Source organism: Pygoscelis adeliae, unplaced genomic scaffold, assembly GCF_000699105.1.
Source record: "Pygoscelis adeliae isolate BGI_AS28 unplaced genomic scaffold, ASM69910v1 Scaffold22, whole genome shotgun sequence".
Lineage (NCBI taxonomy): Eukaryota > Metazoa > Chordata > Aves > Sphenisciformes > Spheniscidae > Pygoscelis > Pygoscelis adeliae.
Window position 1 is genome coordinate 3,503,449 of NW_008824350.1, and position 6,099 is coordinate 3,509,547.

At 44.2% G+C, this 6,099-nt stretch overlaps 1 protein-coding gene across 2 annotated transcripts in view; it reads right to left on the minus strand.

Annotated features, from left to right (window-relative positions):
- Positions 1-4,890, minus strand: part of LOC103912816 (carbohydrate sulfotransferase 8-like) — an 11,221-nt gene extending 6,331 nt beyond the window's left edge. The window contains exon 1 of one of the 2 annotated variants that reach the window (XM_009319223.1): positions 4,747-4,890. The gene's annotated coding sequence lies outside the window, so the exon portion shown is untranslated. The remainder of the gene's footprint in view (positions 1-4,746) is intronic. The other variant, XM_009319224.1, reaches the window with a different exon arrangement.
- Between the last annotated feature and the right edge of the window lie 1,209 nt (positions 4,891-6,099).

Below are 6,099 nucleotides of genomic sequence, written 5' to 3' on the forward strand. Positions count from 1 at the left end.
AAATCTGCAGTTTTTAAATAAGTATTAAAAAATCAGTCTGAAAAAACAGTATTTTGATACTTTTATAAACAATTAGAAGTCCTATAACTGGAAATGTTGAATAATAGTAAGTCTTTATGTATGGCACCCATTACCCAAGTACAGAAATACATGTACACACACCCGTGTGTGTGTGTATATATACATATTTCTGAACTATATGCAGGTGTACATATATATACACACATACGTGTAGTTCAGAAACACATTATTATCAGTTACACTGATATATTATTTGCTCCAGGTAAACTAACTGGGTAGGTTGATACGGATTTAAAGTCTCCTGGTGATAAACTTACAAAGGTGTGTCTCAAACTAATTTTTTGCAAAGTCAGACCTCGGTCACAGCTGGGCATATGGGGTGATCCCCTGCACCCTACTTGACGATAAGTGGGTCTTTCCAGATTAAAAGAATGAAATTACAATACCTACTTGTGTTCCTGATACACCTGAAGCAGGAAGTAAAAAAAGGTACCAGTAGGGCAGCTCAGTAGGGAAAATCTCTGGAAGCAGATAACATTCTCAGTGGCTGAGCCCCATTCTGTACTTAAACCTCGTTAATGCCTTCAAAAAGACAACTGCAAATACATACATACTGATATCTACATGGATACATAGAAGGTGAGGAGGGGATGACGTGTAGAAACCCCCCAGGAGCAGCCAGAATAAAAAACAAACAGGAAAAACAAGCTTTGCTGGACGCAGTTCTGAGTGTGCTGTTCTAACAGGGTGAATCACGCCTTTAGAAGCAAGACCCTTGCTCACCCAAATCTGCAGCCCCCTTGTTCCTGTACAACTCGCTATGGATGGACAGGAGAGAGGGAGACCCCAGAAACTGGAGTCTCAGCAGGCAGGCTGGCCTGCTCCATTAAGTGGAAATTGTTAGTGAATTAGGAACCTCCAGCAGGCTGCAGACAGCCAAGGGCTAGAACAGTCTGATCTGGGTCATTTTGCCAACAAGAGCCAGGGTCTGACATCACCTCCCTTGCAGCAGCAAGGGCTGAAAGGTGTTATGCGAGAACGAGTACAAGCTCAGTAGGATGACAACATATGAGCTAGACTCGGGGCTACTGAGGAAGACACTGACAGGGGTGTCCTACAGAATAGCACAGTTCACAGCAGCGAGGCAGGTACAAAGTCACAATTTCCAACACAGGCACAAGCTAAAACTCTTGTTCCCTGCAGTGGTCACCTCAGCCCTCTATTACTGCATCAGATTTCTTCCTGTTCTAAGCAACTGCAGTGCTACCTTCCTCATTGCCATCATTAAACTGCTTGTTATTCTCATTACACCACCTTCTTATGCCTGCCTTTTAGCTTCTCCTTCTCTATTTCACCCCATGTCATCTCCCTGTCTTGCCTTCCAAGGTTTTTCTTTACCTGTCATTTCTCATGCAGTATTAAAAGCTCAACTTTACTTTCTGATCAGTCATATTGCTAGCCCCTGCTACCATTAGCCCCTGCTACCAAATAGCTTCAGCTTTCTCCTCTGCTGCCCCCCTTTTTGGAAGAAGTTTCTGAAGCACCTACAGAGCTATTGCATTTTCCACGCAAAATCACTCCTTAAAATCCTCCTTTTCAGGGATGCCAACACCAGTTAGGCTGCCAGCATGCTAAAACTCTTACCAACCAGCCCACAAAAGAGCAAGCGAAAGGAAGAGCCAATTTGGGGATGAAAAGAACCAAAGTGAGGAGAAAAAAGAGTCCATGGGAAAAAGCAGCACAGAGTCTGACAGAAAAACTCCCAGCGAGGCAGGGAGCGTCAACCTGAGGAAAAGTGGCAGAGCCAGGGCCATGGGAAATAATAGAAAGGCCGTGTAGCCTGCTCAAACGATGCTGTGGAAAAGGGAGGTTGAGAATGGGAGTGGAAAAGACACAAAGTATAATTCAGTGAAGTAAAGATGGAGAAGAACAAATTCAAGGAAATGAGTATAGAAAGGAATATGCAAAACTATCCAATAAATTACCACAGATGGTTAAAGAGGAATGAAATTAAATGCACTGCAGTCACTCACGCACTGGAACCCAACCCTCACTATGCGATCAAACTTGTCTCTGTTTTCCTTCCTGTAACTATAGCCAGAAAGGCCATGGGCTTTTGATTTTGTAAGTATCTCCACTTCCCATCTATATTGTCAGGGAGCAGTGAGGGACAGCTCTTCCCTTTGGGATGGGGAGCTGGGAGCCAAGTGCAATAACCACATGGCCAGTGTGGCAGGGGCCTCACCAGCCTGGATCCATCACCACCCCCGAAGGGTGAAGACCTGGAGATGGTGGCCAGTTCAGCCAAGACACCAGATCATCAGGCAGAGCCACGGTGACATCGGCTTGTGGGTGGGCCCACCTTGGCTGGGCCGTGGGGAGCTGGAGACCAGCCCTGCTGCAGCATCGACTGATGGCCCCGAGGTGCTGACATGGGGTCCTGGGCCATGGGCAGGGTGGGAGAAGCCCCAAGGGGCTGGGCAGGGACATTTGGTGCCCTGTTAGTGCTCTTGGGGCCTGACAGATAATATGAGAACAAAGTCCACCCCCCTCTGCTTGGTTACCTGATAATGGGCTGTGGGGCCTTCTTATCTAAATGCTTAATTCAAAATCCCACGTGCATATCAACTGCCATTTAAACCACTGCAAAACCAATCATGGGAGAGCAACCTTCACCACTTTCTTTTAGGGAATCTAGATGAACCTAAGAAACTTGGAAAGGAGGAAGAAAAAGGGAGTATGGAAGAAAAACTTAGAACGTGACACACACCTACCATGGTGGCAATGAATGACCTCCTCCCAGGCTTGTTTCATGGGAGATGGGGCCTCACAAAATCCCTCTGCTTTTCTTATTATATTGATAACTAGGTCTCTGGCTTTCCATGTGTCTTACAGTTCCCTCCCATATTTCTCTTCTCAGTTACTGTCAGTAATAGCAATGTTGTCCTTGCCATTCAGGTCTACCCACCTTGTCTCAACCCTACATACCCTCTGTCCCTTCCTGCTTTTCACCTCGCTGTGTAAACTTGATTCATTCACTCCTGTCATTGCACACCAAACAGCATAGCCAGAACTGCCAAAGCCAAAACTCCTGGTTGCTTAGCACACAGCCCCCAGGCAACCTCCTCGCGTCTGTTCACCTCATTATATCCTTCTTGTATTCCCTCCACTAGTACCCGTCTGCCATAACTGATGACAGCTGTGATCTATCTCTCTCTTTTTACACTCCAGTGCATACAAAATGTCTCTGCTTGAATTATTTCCCTTTTTGCTCCCATCTCCTCCAGCTTCTTCTATCATTCTAGTCCAGCTTTTGACTCTTTTTTTCAGGATCCAACAGTTTTGTCCAAAATCATACCGCTACCCTCATTCCCCCCAACTCTTTATTTTTTATACTCCTCCAAAGACTCCTGTACAGGAATCATGTACAAGTCTTTACACGGGTGTTTTGGTGCCTGCTTTTTTACAGAAATAACTTCTTCACCTGAAACATCCTGACACCTACTGACAAACTGTGTGTATGCATTCTTCTCTCTTCCTACATGAATCTAGGCCTATTTTTCCTTTCATTTCTGGTCTCCTCTGTATTGCAGAACAAGATGTTCAGTAGGAATATTATGTTCAAAGTCTGTTTTTATGAAACATGTATATGTATCATACTATGGCACATGCAGTATCAAATATTAAGAAATTATGAAATAGTAGGATTAAAGTGGTGCGTGAGCTAAATCATAAAGAGTGTAAGATGAAGATGGCTTTTGGCAGCACAGTCTTGAAACTAAAGAGCTGACATTTCAGAATATTTAACGTTACAGTACACTCTAAGTTCAAAAATAGTCTTTCTGATTCAGTTACAGATATGAATACTCAAAAGATCTGCAAATCTGGTTTCCAGAGCCTGCTCAGTACCCAGAAAATGGAGAATGGACAGTCAATGAGAGTCTCTGAAAAGGTAGGCGCCCACACACCATATGGGAATATTTTGGCAGACAAAGAACCCAAACTCTCATCCTAAAACCTCTTGCCTGATTCACTGCACACCTTCCCTCATCTGCTGTAAATAGTGGGGATCCTACTGCACAGCCCTAGAGCATCTCAGGAGCATGTCCATCCTGTGAACTGTGTCAAGTTGTGTTGAATATCTTGTTTCCTTAAAAACCAAGTGTTGAAAAACTACTGAAAAATGTATTCATGTGGCATCATAACAACATGCACAAATATCATTGTCAGTGGTGAATCATTTAGCTCCCTTGACTGATCTTATGATACTCACACTAATGGAATAACCGATAGTGGCAGCAGGTTGTTATCTTCTGAACAAACCCAGCATCAACAATGACAAGACCCAAGCTTGTCAGGCTTACCTGCTGACAGCAACAAAATGGCGAGACTCAGACATGCGGAGTGCCATTCCTGGCACTGGAGGAGAATGGTCCCTAGCACAGCTTGTCCCTGCTTCCCCTGCTCCCACCATCAGCACAGCCTGCCCAGAGTCTTCCACTCCTGCTACCCCCAATTCCACTTCCTTGCACCCCACTCCTCAGCAGCTCTCCTTCTGTAGCTCCCAAAGAGTGTTTTTTTCCAGGTTCATTTGTTTTCATAGTTACATCAAAAGTCAGTAAGTGCTTTTCCCTTGGCCCCCACCCCAGGTGTGACCCCTTCTTCCCCAGTCCCTGCTTCCACTCCTCAGGCAAAATTTTAACCCAGTCTCCAGCAAATCCTCACCTCCAAAAGCCATCCTTGTATCGTTTTCAGTCAGCTTGCCCAGCAAATCCTGCTTTCCAGCTTCCCAAATGCCCATCAGATCTCACCCCGATCCTGCTGTTCAGTCTTCCCCATGCACGAGCCAGCTCTTTGCTGGCTCCCACTGCCAGACTCCTCCCTTAGTCTCCTCAGTCAGCCTCACAGCCCCCCACACCAACCACACTTCCGAGCTCAGCTCATCAGATCTGTCTCTCCTTCTTCTTCCAAGCCTCCCACGCAGCCCCACTGCTTCTTGCTCTCAGCTCTGTACTCAGCTACCCACAGGCTCTGCACTTCAGCTCCTCTAGCTATTTTAGTATGTCCCAAACTATATTGACACATTTTCCTTTCCCTCCCACATCAATTTTCACACTACTCATCAAGGCACAGTTTCTAAAAAAAAACATTCTTTGAATTTATTTTGCCAGTGATCCCCAACACTTTCCCCAAAAAAATCTTGGTCATGCTTGCCTTGTTATTTAAAACGGGTGGTTTACTCCCCTGCACCACCTCAGTCCAGCAGAGGTTTCACTGAGAATATACAAGAGGAATCCCCTTAGCCTCGTTTTTCAAATGCTTTTTCCAAAGCCTACAAAGTACCTGAACTTCTTAGGGGAAAGGTCACCGGAACCATTTAACATGAAAGAAAAGAGCACAGTTTCCAAAACACCCTGTATAAAAAGCTGTAAACTATTTTTCCTCAAAGGCTTTTAAAAATTATCCTGACGCAGATATCTAGCATGGAAAAATTCTGCTTAAACACTTGAAATTTGACAAAATCCTATGCAAACTGTATTGAAATGAGATGCGTATTACCCTTAGCAAAGCCATAAAGTGAATGAAAGCCTCTGTCTCTTCATTTCAGGCACCAGAATACTTGTAGCATCAACTTTTAGCTGTATGTTAAACTCCCCTGTTCTTAACTGAGGAGAGCTATAGCAATGAAAAATAGACTCCCAAAAAAATCCTTTGTAGATTCACTTCATCACGGTGTGATTTCAAAAGGTAAATAATGTCTTAGTTTATTTCTTGAGAGGTTCGATGGCAATTTCTAAATATATAAATGAACAAAAAACCCCAACAACTCTGTGGCAAAGAAATCCCTTTGTGGAGAGATTTGACTACACTGTGAAAATCACGGTAATGTGAAAAGCTATTAACAATCCAATTTTACTCACCAGACAACCTCAGTGGAGATTTCCCATTCCTCTGAGTGATGGTAAACAGAAAATAAAGATTCAGACAAAGAAAGATCAGTCCAAAAAGACACATTATTTTAACTTTATGCCTAGGTCTGCAAAGGAAACAGGGGAGAGGGTTTTGTCTTCTCTTTCC